General features: G+C 51.7%; 1 protein-coding gene across 2 annotated transcripts in view; it reads right to left on the bottom strand.

Annotated features, from left to right (window-relative positions):
* The window catches only part of HDGFL2 (HDGF like 2), a 130,817-nt gene that overhangs the window by 49,634 nt on the left and 66,384 nt on the right, over nucleotides 1-14,799 (bottom strand). The gene's annotated exons all lie outside the window — the stretch shown is intronic.

Genomic DNA, 14,799 nt, shown 5'->3' with positions numbered 1-14,799 from the left:
TGCGCTCCCTAGCCATGGAGAGAAGCATCCGTCACGATAGTCTGTGTGGGAATGTCCTTGTGGAAGGAAACCCCTCTCAGGAGATTCTCCGCCGAACACCACCAATTCAGAGACTGAAGAGCATACAGAGATAGTCGTATCCTGTCGTCCCAGGATCCTTTCCTCTGATCCCACTGGTCCTCCAAGCACTCCTGCAACGGTCTCATGTGCAGTCGTGCGTGTGGCGTTAGGAAGATACAAGAGGCCATCGACCCCAGTAGAGAAGACACCGTCCTCACTGTTGTGGATGGAGTGGTCATAAGAGCCTGAGCCTTCCGAAGGAGTGATAACCGTCGCTCCTCCGAAGGAGACACGCTTGCTGACAGCGTATTGATGGAGGCTCCCAAGTACTGTATGCACTGGACTGGAGTCGGGACAGACTTGGACATGTTGATGTGCAACCCCAACTTGTTCAATAGAACGCACGTCTTCTGGAAATCCGCTTGAGCTTCCGAGAAGGAGGAGGGCTTGATCAACCAATCGTCCAGGTACGGGTAGACGAACACCTTGTTCTTTCTCAGGTGCGCTGCTACCACCGCCATGCACTTCGAGAATGTTCTCTGCGCGGACTTCAGTCCGAATGGGAGTACTGTGTATTCATAGTGATTGGTGCCGACTTGGAACCGCAGGAACTTCCTGTGTTTGTGTGCATGGGCACATGGAAGTACGCATCCTGTAGGTCTATGGCACACAGCCAGTCCCCTTGTTGCAACTGAGGATAGATCTGATGCAACGACAGCATGCAAAACTTTTCCCTGCGAATCCACTTGTTTGCCTGCCGCAAGTCCAGAATGGGCCTGAACTCGTTCTTGTCCTTCTTGCAGACCAGGAAGAACCTGGAGTACAGACCTCTTCCTCTTTGAGACAGAGGTACGTCTTCTATCGCCCTTTTCCTTAACAGGATATCTGCCTCCGCTTGGAGCTCACGCAGTTGATACTGTGAGCTGACCAGAGGAATTGATGGAGGGGGGCTGGTGAACCGAAGACTGTATCCATTGCAAACAATATTCAGCACCCACTTGTCCGGAGTAATTTTTCTCCACTCTGCCAGAAAATATTGACCGCTCCCCCCCACCCGAGTGGGTAACGGATTGTAGGAAGGTTGATCCCTGACTATGGTTGCCCCCAACTTTTTGCCTGGTGTTTTGCTGGTTTTCTGACTTAGTTGACCTGGGACCCTGCTATTCAGGGCCCCAGGCCTACTGCTCTCTCTGTAAAATGGATTCCATGTACCTAGGTACATATCTAAATTGGATACTGAGTCACCTTATCAGTCCCTGTACAGTGTACCTTAGGTACCCAGGGCATAGGTACCCAAGGCCTACCAGGGGCTGCAGCATGTATTATGCCACCCCTGGCTGGCCATCCAAATCTGACACAACTGGCTGCTTGACAGCTGGGGCAAGGTGGTGTAATCACCCTTTGCTTTAGATATAGTATACCTATATCTAACCCTAAAAATGGACACACAGATCTCCTATCAGTCACTCCTATGGCAGGCCTTAACAATCCTGAAGGCAGAGTGCTTGGAATCGTGTGAGATGGTGCTCTGGCATGAGCTGAGCCTGTCTGCGGCTTTCGGGACCCATCCCTTAGCCGTTTCCATGATATCGCATACCATATACTCTTAAGTGCATTATAATCCTCGCGGTTATGTGCCAACTCTGGTATCGCTTTATCAAAACATGTCGAGTAAGGTGTCATACGAATTGGAATACTAACCCCTCGCCAATTCTGGCGACGGGGTTAGCATTCCACCCTTCTAGAGGGACACGACATGCATGTAACCCCTAACCCCGGTTAAAGTCGAACAGAGCCTCAGCTCCACAAAATGGATGCTGCCACCGAGACACAAGTCTGCCCTCCTGCTGCTGGGAGTCCTCCCAGAGCAGGAGATAAGGACAAAGGGTTTCCTGCCAGGGGCGGTGCCAGCACCGTCCCAGACAGGGTTTTGTGTATTGTAGGTAGGCAGGGCTTTAGAGGAAGGTGACTGCAAGTGGCACCCCGGTGCTCACTGTGCATAGGCTGGCTGGAACCAGTTCCAGGGTCACTCCAGACCCTGTGCTGGGGAAAAGCCCGCCAAGGAAGTGGGTGTAACCACCCCCCTCCTAGTCCCACCCATAGGGCAGGACTTAGTCGCGTGCCAGCCCCTTTTTACAGGATAAAGAGAGAGACTGGCCCCCTTCCAAATCAGATCATCTTTGGAATCAAGATACCACTTTCCACGAAAGGACTTCACGATTTCTTCCTCAAGATTCTCCCTTGTGGCTAAGGAGTAGTCACCATGCATCCGCAGGCACCATCTAAGAACACTGCGGTCTGCTGCACGTCCTTCCTCCGGAATCCGACTGCCCAGCTCGACGAGACCCGGCTTCCCTGGCACCTCTGACCTCTACCCACCTCTACAGCACAGCTGAGAACCGTGGGTGCGACGAGACCTCGAGGGACCGGCCATCGCCAAGACTGCACGACTTCTGCACAGCAAGCCCACCGAGTAATTACCTGGTGAGTGCTTTGGGGTCCGAGAAGCCCCCACCCTGAGCAGCTCCAGCACCGAAGAGCAGCCCCCCAGCATCTCCACGATCGGCGTGGGGCCCTTCTGCCTTCTGCTGCTCACCGCGTTGTTTGGCTACTAGCCCGTTGGCTTGTGGCCTTCCTGACGACGCCCGACGACATTTCTGCTGCTGGTCTGGTTGCTCCAGACTGGCCCTTGCTCCCTCCCAGAAGAGGAGCACCCTGGACCCTCCTGGTCCACTCAAGACGCCATTTTGAGTCCACCGCGTGGGCTTGAATTAGCCAAGGCTTGTTGCCCAATCCTGGGTAACTTCGACGCCAACGACTTCATCCTTCGTGGGACAGCTCGCACCTCCATCCTGGTCGCCGACAACGCCTCCTGGTCCGAGAGACTGCAGAGCCCAGCAGCGCCCACTCACCTGACTGCGGTGACTTTGCCCGGTGCCATCCTGGTGCCCACTTAATCACTGGCTAGTGATTCAAGAACTTGGTCCCCTCTGCTTTCAGGTTTTCTTCTTCCTTGATCCAGGCTTGGATCCATCGAACTTTCCTTCACTGGGCGCCTGCCAGCAACTTCTTCCTTCCAGGCTCCTGGTCCGGCAACGAGATTCCCGACGTCTTTTCAGACCTATGCAGCTGCAGCCCCTGGGCTAGGTAACTTCGGCACTTCGGTGTCCCAGCATAGCCTCACTATCCTAGGGTCAGGATCCACTGTCGTTTTCTTCCTACCAGGTCGGGTTCGCCCGTGAACACTAACTTTGCCTTTACTAGCCTCCATAGACTTTGTCCCGCATCCCGCGTGAGAGTGCACACTCTGCACCCGAGTCCCCTGGGCCTCCTAGTAGTAATCTAACGATTCCCTAGTCCAGTCCTAGCGATTCCAAAGCCTATTAGAACTGTTACTTACCTGCTAGTAATTCGCATTCCACTTTTAGTGTATATGGTTTTTCGTGCCCCTCGGGCATTTGTGTAACGTGCTAACTTAAAAGTATTTTCGTAAGAGTTTTGTTGTGTGCCTAGCACCCTGTCCTCATAAAGAGTACAGGGTTGTTGTGATTCTAATAAATACACTGTTTATTTTCATAACACTTGTGTGGTGTCCTTTCACTGGGTGTTCAAGGGGTAATGTGATGGTAAAACAGCTGGCTTAACACGCCCTCTAGAGTCTTAGCCTTAGACTGCTCGTATCCATGCTACTAGGATAGCTGGTCTATAAGGTTGACTTACAACCAATCATCAATAAGGGTTGTTTGGACTGATATATAGTGATCACTAGAATAGTGAACACTGCACATCAGGCCAACTTCTCACATTGGTGGCAGCGGTGGGATTTGAGCTTGCTGTTGTTTTACCACACATGCCCTAAGAATATCTTGTGAAAGATCACATAAGTACTAAAGGTACATATAACTTAGCTTAGAATACTCTGAGTTCTACTGAACCAGCTGTTGTAGCTCCTAGGGCCTAGCACACCCTAAACTACAACTCTAGCAAGGGATCAGTAGGCAAACATATAGTGTAGGTAAGTGCACCACTTACACCTCACTAGAAAAGCATGTCGACTCAGGGGGACTCTACTGAGACTCCCCTGGTCAGTGTTGACCCTCCACAGGTCACTTCAAGATATGCAGCTCTCAGTTTTCAGGAGATGAGACAAATCTGTGTCTCCAGGAAACTGAAGCAGGGGTCTAACCCCACCATTCCCTTTCTGATAGGTCTCTTAGAGACATATGATGCCAGAAAGCTCTCTCAGTTACATGAGAGCATGCCAGCCTTAGAGGGAACCTCTGGGGATCCAGACCTCCCCAACACTGATTCAGCAGTTGAGGAGGAGGATCAGGAGGTACTCTCTGGGGATGAGGTAGACAAAGGTCTTGAGGTAGTCAGAAGGCTAACTAGGACCAACTTAGACTTACTTGGGCTAGGATCTGGGGGACCCCCAGTACTAACCCGAAGTGGGCCTAACCTTGGAGTTAGGAGAGATAGATCTCTTTCTAGGGACTCCAATAGATCTCTGCACTCTAATGCCTCTTCTCAGGGGAGGAGGAATCCTCCACAGAGGAGATTTACTTCCCCTCAGAGAAAGGAGCATGAGGCTAGGATGAGACAAGCTGAACTGAGGATTGAAAGGGAAGAAATTGCCCTGGCCAAAGAGAAGCTTGCCCTGGCAAGAGAGCAGCAGATGAGTGGGCTAGCTCCCACTGGTGGCAGCAATCTCCCAAGAGATAGAGAGAAGGGTTTAGATACTAAACACCTGACTAAAATAGTGCCCCCCTTTAAGCAAGGGGATGACATCCAGAAATGGATGGCTGCTCTGGAGAGGGCCTGCACTGTGCAGAGCATTCCCCAGAGTCAGTGGGCAGCTATACTGTGGCTCTCCTTTGATGGCAAAGGTAGAGATAAGCTCCTCACTACTAGAGTTGAGGATGCTAACAATTACCAGGTCCTGAAAAATGCACTGGTTGATGGGTTTGGTTTAACCACTGAGCAGTACAGGTTGCTGTTCAGAGACACCCAGAAAACTCAGTCTCAGGACTGGTCTGACTTTGTTGATTGTGCCACTAAGGCTTTGGAAGGCTGGCTACTGGGTAGTAAGGTTACTGATTTCAAGGGATTGTATAATCTAATTATGAGAGAGCAAGTCTTAAATAATTGTCAGAACCAGTTATTACACCAGCACCTGGTAGACTCTGATCTGACCTCTCCACAAGAATAGTGAACACTGCACATCAGGCCAACTTCTCACATTGGTGAGCAGCGGTTGGGATTTGAGCTTGCTGTTGTTTTACCACACATGCCCTAAGAATATCTTGTGAAAGATCACATAAGTACTAAAGGTACATATAACTTAGCTTAGAATACTCTGAGTTCTACTGAACCAGCTGTTGTAGCTCCTAGGGCCTAGCACACCCTAAACTACAACTCTAGCAAGGGATCAGTAGGCAAACATATAGTGTAGGTAAGTGCACCACTTACACCTCACTAGAAAAGCATGTCGACTCAGGGGGACTCTACTGAGACTCCCCTGGTCAGTGTTGACCCTCCACAGGTCACTTCAAGATATGCAGCTCTCAGTTTTCAGGAGATGAGACAAATCTGTGTCTCCAGGAAACTGAAGCAGGGGTCTAACCCCACCATTCCCTTTCTGATAGGTCTCTTAGAGACATATGATGCCAGAAAGCTCTCTCAGTTACATGAGAGCATGCCAGCCTTAGAGGGAACCTCTGGGGATCCAGACCTCCCCAACACTGATTCAGCAGTTGAGGAGGAGGATCAGGAGGTACTCTCTGGGGATGAGGTAGACAAAGGTCTTGAGGTAGTCAGAAGGCTAACTAGGACCAACTTAGACTTACTTGGGCTAGGATCTGGGGGACCCCCAGTACTAACCCGAAGTGGGCCTAACCTTGGAGTTAGGAGAGATAGATCTCTTTCTAGGGACTCCAATAGATCTCTGCACTCTAATGCCTCTTCTCAGGGGAGGAGGAATCCTCCACAGAGGAGATTTACTTCCCCTCAGAGAAAGGAGCATGAGGCTAGGATGAGACAAGCTGAACTGAGGATTGAAAGGGAAGAAATTGCCCTGGCCAAAGAGAAGCTTGCCCTGGCAAGAGAGCAGCAGATGAGTGGGCTAGCTCCCACTGGTGGCAGCAATCTCCCAAGAGATAGAGAGAAGGGTTTAGATACTAAACACCTGACTAAAATAGTGCCCCCCTTTAAGCAAGGGGATGACATCCAGAAATGGATGGCTGCTCTGGAGAGGGCCTGCACTGTGCAGAGCATTCCCCAGAGTCAGTGGGCAGCTATACTGTGGCTCTCCTTTGATGGCAAAGGTAGAGATAAGCTCCTCACTACTAGAGTTGAGGATGCTAACAATTACCAGGTCCTGAAAAATGCACTGGTTGATGGGTTTGGTTTAACCACTGAGCAGTACAGGTTGCTGTTCAGAGACACCCAGAAAACTCAGTCTCAGGACTGGTCTGACTTTGTTGATTGTGCCACTAAGGCTTTGGAAGGCTGGCTACTGGGTAGTAAGGTTACTGATTTCAAGGGATTGTATAATCTAATTATGAGAGAGCAAGTCTTAAATAATTGTCAGAACCAGTTATTACACCAGCACCTGGTAGACTCTGATCTGACCTCTCCACAAGAATTGGGTAAGAGGGCAGACAAATGGGTCAGAACCAGGATTAGGCCCAAGAACCAAGGTGGTGACCAGAAAAAGGAATCAACCAAGCCTCAAGAGAAGGGTGGGAATAAATCTACAGATCAAACCACATCAGGGCCCCAAAAATCCTCTGAGGGGGGTGGGTCCCAGAATCCTTCCAACAACCAGAAGAAACCTTATTGTTATCCCTGTAAACAGGTGGGTCATTTAAAAACTGACAGCAGTTGCCCCAAGAATAACAATAAGGAAAACATACCCCCAAGTAACAATCCCAAACCTCCTGTTACTACTAGTAGTAATCCCCCAGGTGGTGGGAGTGCCCCCAAGAATTTGGGTGCATTTACTTTGGGAGTTCCTGGGGACTCTGGCCTAACCAGGTCCCCTGACTTAGATACTCTTGTCTGTGAGACTGGCATGGGGTTTGCCAACTTCACAACTTGTCCCAACACTTTGGGCAAGTACAGACAGGAGCCCCTCATCAATGGTATAAAAGTTGAGGCCTATAGAGATACAGGGGCTAGCATCACTATGGTGACTGAGAGTCTAGTCCCCTCAAGGCAACTTTTACCTGGTGCCACATACCAGGTGACCAATATTGATGGAGTACAGAGAGATCATCCCATGGCAGTGGTCAATCTCAGCTGGGGAGGTGTCACTGGCCACAAGAGAGTGGCAGTGTCACCAAACTTGCCTGTAGATTGCCTACTTGGGAATGATTTAGAGCTCTCAGCCTGGGCTGAAGTAGAGCAAGAAACCCATTCTAAAATGGTAAACATCCATGGTAAGGTTAGTGGGGCAGTGGTAGCCACAGCCCCAGTCCAAGATGTCCTCCCTGAACAGGTCAGGAGGGTTGTGCCAGTCACAACCCAATCTCAGACAACTTCCTTCCCAGAACAGGTTGTCAAGGCTGTCATGGTAACAGCCCACACCCAAACTGAGCCCCCTCCTGAAAAGGTTGGGAGAGTTGTGATGGCCACAGCTCAAACTCAGACAGATGATAGTGTTGTGAAGCCTGAAACTATGGATCACTCCACTCAGACAGAGAGTATTGAGGAGGAAGAGAAATCTCCCTCCCACCAGACTTTAGGAAAAGATCAGCCTCCTCAGGGAACTGATCTGACCCCTTGTGAAGAAACTGCCACAGAGGTAGTCAGGCCTAGCCTGGCAGAACCCCTGATGTCAGTGGACCCTTCCAAGGTGGGACCCAGTCTGGAGCAGGTAACCTGCCCCTCTCTACCCTGCCTCAGTCAGCCCAGGGCTGTAGAGGTCAGGGAGGCCAGTGTTGGACCCCAAGGGGCCCCCTGTCCAAAAGAATTTCCCAATCAGCAGATTAAGGGCACTGAAGCTAGTAGTCCTAGCCAAGTGAAAATAAAACATACTCCTGAGGGATCCCCCTTAAAAATAGTTAGGGACCTCCCACAGATGGACACTGTTGGGCACAGCCAAACTTGGGACCTGAGGGCCCCAGACCTGACCTGTCCCTCCAGTAAGCCAAACAGAGGGACCCAACCTCCAGCTGTAGGTAGCCAGAGGTTGACCCTGAGAGCCCAAAACAACTCAGTCTTGGAAAGGAAGGCCTCTATGGTGGATGATGATTGGAGGAAGCTGAGCCCAAAGTTAGTGGAGCCTCACTTCAGTACTCCATTTCAGCACCAGCCTTTTTCTTTGACAAAACACACCACAGGTAGAGATTCCCTATGGTGGAGACCCTCAGACACCCTTAGGGTGAGGGGTTGCTTAGTGGACCATGACATAGGGGGTAACCATGCCAGTGCTGGTACTTCCTTAAATGGCCACTTAGGCAATATAGGCTTACCTGGACAAGGATAGCCTTATCTCCTTTCGTTTGGGGGGGGGGTTATGTAGGAAGGTTGATCCCTGACTATGGTTGCCCCCAACTTTTTGCCTGGTGTTTTGCTGGTTTTCTGACTTAGTTGACCTGGGACCCTGCTATTCAGGGCCCCAGGCCTACTGCTCTCTCTGTAAAATGGATTCCATGTACCTAGGTACATATCTAAATTGGATACTGAGTCACCTTATCAGTCCCTGTACAGTGTACCTTAGGTACCCAGGGCATAGGTACCCAAGGCCTACCAGGGGCTGCAGCATGTATTATGCCACCCCTGGCTGGCCATCCAAATCTGACACAACTGGCTGCTTGACAGCTGGGGCAAGGTGGTGTAATCACCCTTTGCTTTAGATATAGTATACCTATATCTAACCCTAAAAATGGACACACAGATCTCCTATCAGTCACTCCTATGGCAGGCCTTAACAATCCTGAAGGCAGAGTGCTTGGAATCGTGTGAGATGGTGCTCTGGCATGAGCTGAGCCTGTCTGCGGCTTTCGGGACCCATCCCTTAGCCGTTTCCATGATATCGCATACCATATACTCTTAAGTGCATTATAATCCTCGCGGTTATGTGCCAACTCTGGTATCGCTTTATCAAAACATGTCGAGTAAGGTGTCATACGAATTGGAATACTAACCCCTCGCCAATTCTGGCGACGGGGTTAGCATTCCACCCTTCTAGAGGGACACGACATGCATGTAACCCCTAACCCCGGTTAAAGTCGAACAGAGCCTCAGCTCCACAAAATGGATGCTGCCACCGAGACACAAGTCTGCCCTCCTGCTGCTGGGAGTCCTCCCAGAGCAGGAGATAAGGACAAAGGGTTTCCTGCCAGGGGCGGTGCCAGCACCGTCCCAGACAGGGTTTTGTGTATTGTAGGTAGGCAGGGCTTTAGAGGAAGGTGACTGCAAGTGGCACCCCGGTGCTCACTGTGCATAGGCTGGCTGGAACCAGTTCCAGGGTCACTCCAGACCCTGTGCTGGGGAAAAGCCCGCCAAGGAAGTGGGTGTAACCACCCCCCTCCTAGTCCCACCCATAGGGCAGGACTTAGTCGCGTGCCAGCCCCTTTTTACAGGATAAAGAGAGAGACTGGCCCCCTTCCAAATCAGATCATCTTTGGAATCAAGATACCACTTTCCACGAAAGGACTTCACGATTTCTTCCTCAAGATTCTCCCTTGTGGCTAAGGAGTAGTCACCATGCATCCGCAGGCACCATCTAAGAACACTGCGGTCTGCTGCACGTCCTTCCTCCGGAATCCGACTGCCCAGCTCGACGAGACCCGGCTTCCCTGGCACCTCTGACCTCTACCCACCTCTACAGCACAGCTGAGAACCGTGGGTGCGACGAGACCTCGAGGGACCGGCCATCGCCAAGACTGCACGACTTCTGCAGCAAGCCCACCGAGTAATTACCTGGTGAGTGCTTTGGGGTCCGAGAAGCCCCCACCCTGAGCAGCTCCAGCACCGAAGAGCAGCCCCCCAGCATCTCCACGATCGGCGTGGGGCCCTTCTGCCTTCTGCTGCTCACCGCGTTGTTTGGCTACTAGCCCGTTGGCTTGTGGCCTTCCTGACGACGCCCGACGACATTTCTGCTGCTGGTCTGGTTGCTCCAGACTGGCCCTTGCTCCCTCCCAGAAGAGGAGCACCCTGGACCCTCCTGGTCCACTCAAGACGCCATTTTGAGTCCACCGCGTGGGCTTGAATTAGCCAAGGCTTGTTGCCCAATCCTGGGTAACTTCGACGCCAACGACTTCATCCTTCGTGGGACAGCTCGCACCTCCATCCTGGTCGCCGACAACGCCTCCTGGTCCGAGAGACTGCAGAGCCCAGCAGCGCCCACTCACCTGACTGCGGTGACTTCGCCCGGTGCCATCCTGGTGCCCACTTAATCACTGGCTAGTGATTCAAGAACTTGGTCCCCTCTGCTTTCAGGTTTTCTTCTTCCTTGATCCAGGCTTGGATCCATCGAACTTTCCTTCACTGGGCGCCTGCCAGCAACTTCTTCCTTCCAGGCTCCTGGTCCGGCAACGAGATTCCCGACGTCTTTTCAGACCTATGCAGCTGCAGCCCCTGGGCTAGGTAACTTCGGCACTTCGGTGTCCCAGCATAGCCTCACTATCCTAGGGTCAGGATCCACTGTCGTTTTCTTCCTACCAGGTCGGGTTCGCCCGTGAACACTAACTTTGCCTTTACTAGCCTCCATAGACTTTGTCCCGCATCCCGCGTGAGAGTGCACACTCTGCACCCGAGTCCCCTGGGCCTCCTAGTAGTAATCTAACGATTCCCTAGTCCAGTCCTAGCGATTCCAAAGCCTATTAGAACTGTTACTTACCTGCTAGTAATTCGCATTCCACTTTTAGTGTATATGGTTTTTCGTGCCCCTCGGGCATTTGTGTAACGTGCTAACTTAAAAGTATTTTCGTAAGAGTTTTGTTGTGTGCCTAGCACCCTGTCCTCATAAAGAGTACAGGGTTGTTGTGATTCTAATAAATACACTGTTTATTTTCATAACACTTGTGTGGTGTCCTTTCACTGGGTGTTCAAGGGGTAATGTGATGGTAAAACAGCTGGCTTAACACGCCCTCTAGAGTCTTAGCCTTAGACTGCTCGTATCCATGCTACTAGGATAGCTGGTCTATAAGGTTGACTTACAACCAATCATCAATAAGGGTTGTTTGGACTGATATATAGTGATCACTAGAATAGTGAACACTGCACATCAGGCCAACTTCTCACACGGATGTAGGGGAAGTAAGCGCTCAGGGCCTAGACCCAGCCGGGCCTTTAGTCGCTGTTGCCGACTGGTGGCCTCCTCTGGCGCTTTTGGAACGGTCTTCTGAACTGCTGCTGTTGTTGTCCTGAAGACTGGCCACGCCCTCTGCCCTGTCCACCAAACCGTCTCTGGAACGGGCGGTACGACTTCTTACTCTTCTTGGGTTTTTCCAAACCCACAGCCGTGAGCGTCTCAGCCTCCGCCTTCATGCGGGCCATTTTGTCATCCGCATGTTTCCCAAATAGGGTTTCGCCAGAGAATGGGAGGTTGGCAACCCTTTGTTGTGCGTCAGGTTTTAATGACGTAAGGCGGAGCCAGGCGTGTCTTCGCTGGTTAATCCCATGGCAGAAACCATGTGCCGCCAGCAGGGAGGAATCGGCAGCGGCGCTGATAACCTGATTCGACCACCAACATCCCCTCGCTCAGAACTTCCTGGAAATCCTCTCTCTCCTCACGCGGCAGATGTTCCACAAACTGCTGGAGGGATTCCCAGAGGGCTCGATCCTATCGTCCCAACAGGGCCGTGGCACTCGCCACCTTCATAGAAGTTGCCGAAGTCCCACAAACCTATCTTCCAGAAGAATCCAGCCACCTCATCTGGCGGAACTGTGGACGATGGAGTGGTGGCATGCTGTTTGCGCGCTGCCGTCACAATCACAGAATCCGGAGGAGGTTCCATCCTCAGGAAGGCTGGATCCGAGTCGGGAGCCCGGTATTTTTTCTGTAGCCTCGAGGGAGCCGCCTTGGTCACCGCTGGGGTGAGGAAAAGGTCCATGGCCGGTTCTTCCAGGCCCGGCACCAGTGGTAGCAATGGTCGGGATAGATGTTTCTGGTGCAGCGTCTCAAAGATCACCGACGTCTTGGGCGTGGGCACCGTCAACGAGATGCCCAGCGTCGCTGCACCCCTCAAAAGGACTTCCTGAAAGGACACCAAATCATCAATCGGTGAAACCCTGGTCTCAGGTGATTCCGACAACGTCGGAGAATAGTCCCTGGTCCCCGAGGACCTTGTCTGGGAACGAGACCTGTGCCTCCTGTGGCGTCGTCTCGACCGTGTGGAAGACCGGTGGCGCGATCTTTCCCTCCTCCTGGAACGGGAGCGCGATCTCCCAGAACGTGGACGCTCCGTAGGTTTCCGTGGAGGCGTCTTCCGTGGTTTATCCTGGGTTTTAGGTCTTGGAGTCCCCTTCGGAGGTGTAGGTAGCCTGGGTAGGGACGTCGACCGCGGCGGAGGGACCGGAGGAATCTCCGACCGAGGCCTAGGCCCACGCGGTGGAAGCGGTGGCGGTGGATGCCCCATTGGTGGCAGAGGAGGTAGCGGGGTTTAATGGGCGGATCCTCCTTAGGTAGAGAAGGAGGCGATTTAGGCCGAGGCGGTGTATAAACCACCGAGTACACCGAGCCCGGTGACGACTTCGGAGGAGGAGGGGACTGCGAACCAGCCCCTCCAGAACGTGAGCGCCGCCTCCGGCGTCCTTCACCAGACCCCGCCTGACTACTGGCGCCAGAACTCCTTCTGCGCCGTTTTGGGGAGGCAGAACGGCTCCCAGGCGCCGATCTCTTCCTCCTTGACGTCGAGCGTCGTTTTTCTGGCATTGAACGTCGACCCCGTGACTCAGGCGTCGAACGCCGTCTCCTCGACGTCGAGTGTTTCTTCTTCGACGCCGAGCGCCGCCACCTCGACGACGAGCGGTCAGCTCTCGACGACAAACGTCGACTGTCCCTCGTAGACCACTTCCTCGCAGTCCTCGACGTCGAGGATCCCCTCGACGCCGAACGTCCACTCGAAGGCGAACGGCGGTGTCGCCTCGGCGGCGAGAGCCGATGCCTACTGGTCCTCCTTCGACGTCGATGGCTCGATGACGCCGACGACGACGAAGACGCCGTCGACGGTGACTTCGACGGCGGCCTGCCCAGGCCTTTCGACGTCGACTTTCCACGCTGTCTCGACCCGGAGCCCCGGGGAGATGGGGAACACACTGTCGTCATCCCTCTCGACATAGTCGTCGATGCAATCGACGTCGACGGAGACCGGGATCGTTGGCTGGTCTTCCTGCCTCTGGGGAGCCCCCCAGAGGCCTCAGCAGGGGCAGAGGGAGCCTTCCCAGCCTGCCCAGACCCGCCTGCAGCCGTCTCTCCTCTAGGCCTTGGAGCCTAATCTTCAGCCTTTCCCTCAGGGTCCTTGTTGAAAAGGTCTGACAAATGTCACAGCCTTCAGGAACAAGTTCTTCAGGGAGGCAGAGAATGCAGACGTCGTGTGAATCCGACTTGGCCTTCTTCCTTCCACATGCAGGGCACTTGTTAAACAGAGCAGGCATTTTAGAGCCCTAAAAGCCTGAACAAACACCCAGGAATGAAGATAAACACCAAGTATTAACAACAGAAAACACTTTTAAGTCAAAAAGTGCACAAAATCCAATAAACCCTTGAAAAAGGGAGAGCTCAATGCACCAGGGTCCTGTTAGCAGGAGCCGGAAAAAAGAACTGAAAGTGGGACCTGCTATGCATTCTGGGATACTGGGAGAAAGTTCTGGAAGGTTCTCTTAAAGGCACAGTATCCTATTTAAGCCACATAATGGCAGCCTATGGGGCTTGTCTGTCCATACCTTTCTCTCTATCATTCCAGAGGATTTTACTGGTAGAGGCAAGTTTCTCTATGGAAGAAACTGGGCAGACTGTGCTGTTGTGTGTGTGTGTGTGTGTGTGTGTTTTGGTGGAATTTCTAGTTGAAGTACTGGACAGTGTAGCCTGTGGATATAGGCTGCATTATTTGTCTTTAAATTATCTCTTAAGTGTCTTTGCAGTTCTGCAGTTTTCTGACAGCTTAAGAGATTATTTTTGATTGCCGGGGTCCACGCACATGAGCGGGACTATTCACTAGATTATGACTATAACAGAGATCCCCTACTACAGAACCAGACAATGAAATGGGATTTGTGCCATATTTTTCTCAAGACTTCTTTAATGAGGTTACTATGTGGATCTCACAGGATACCATGAAGTCCTTGCAGAGATGGGGACAGTATTAATAGTTAATTTGTTTAGATCAATTTAAAAAGGAGTTCTCAATTTATGACCAATTCTTGGCCTAAATGTAACTATCACCTGTACAGTCTAGCCACTACAACCCTACAACAGATTTCATGTAAAGACCTTGTACCAGGTGGCTATTGTATATGTTTATGATGCAAGGCTGCCAGTACTTAACGCAACAATCGCTAAATCACTATTGCTACCAGTTTTCATTGAAACATTTCCTGTTGTCACTCCACTAGGTGTATTCATATCCTCAATGGGTTATTTCTTGTAATCCTCTGTTTCAGATACTCTTGGGCTAATCTTTTTATAGTGACCTTGTCACAGTACCCATTGCATTACTTTCCGTAACCCTCTTGCCTCGGACTTTGGCTATTATTTAGGGTAACCAATAGGCTACTGTAACCCATACCACT

The sequence above is a fragment of the Lissotriton helveticus genome, chromosome 12, assembly GCF_964261635.1.
Source record: "Lissotriton helveticus chromosome 12, aLisHel1.1, whole genome shotgun sequence".
NCBI classification, from domain to species: domain Eukaryota; kingdom Metazoa; phylum Chordata; class Amphibia; order Caudata; family Salamandridae; genus Lissotriton; species Lissotriton helveticus.
Note: the sequence above shows the minus strand (reverse complement) of the source record. Positions and strands in the feature narration are given on the sequence as shown.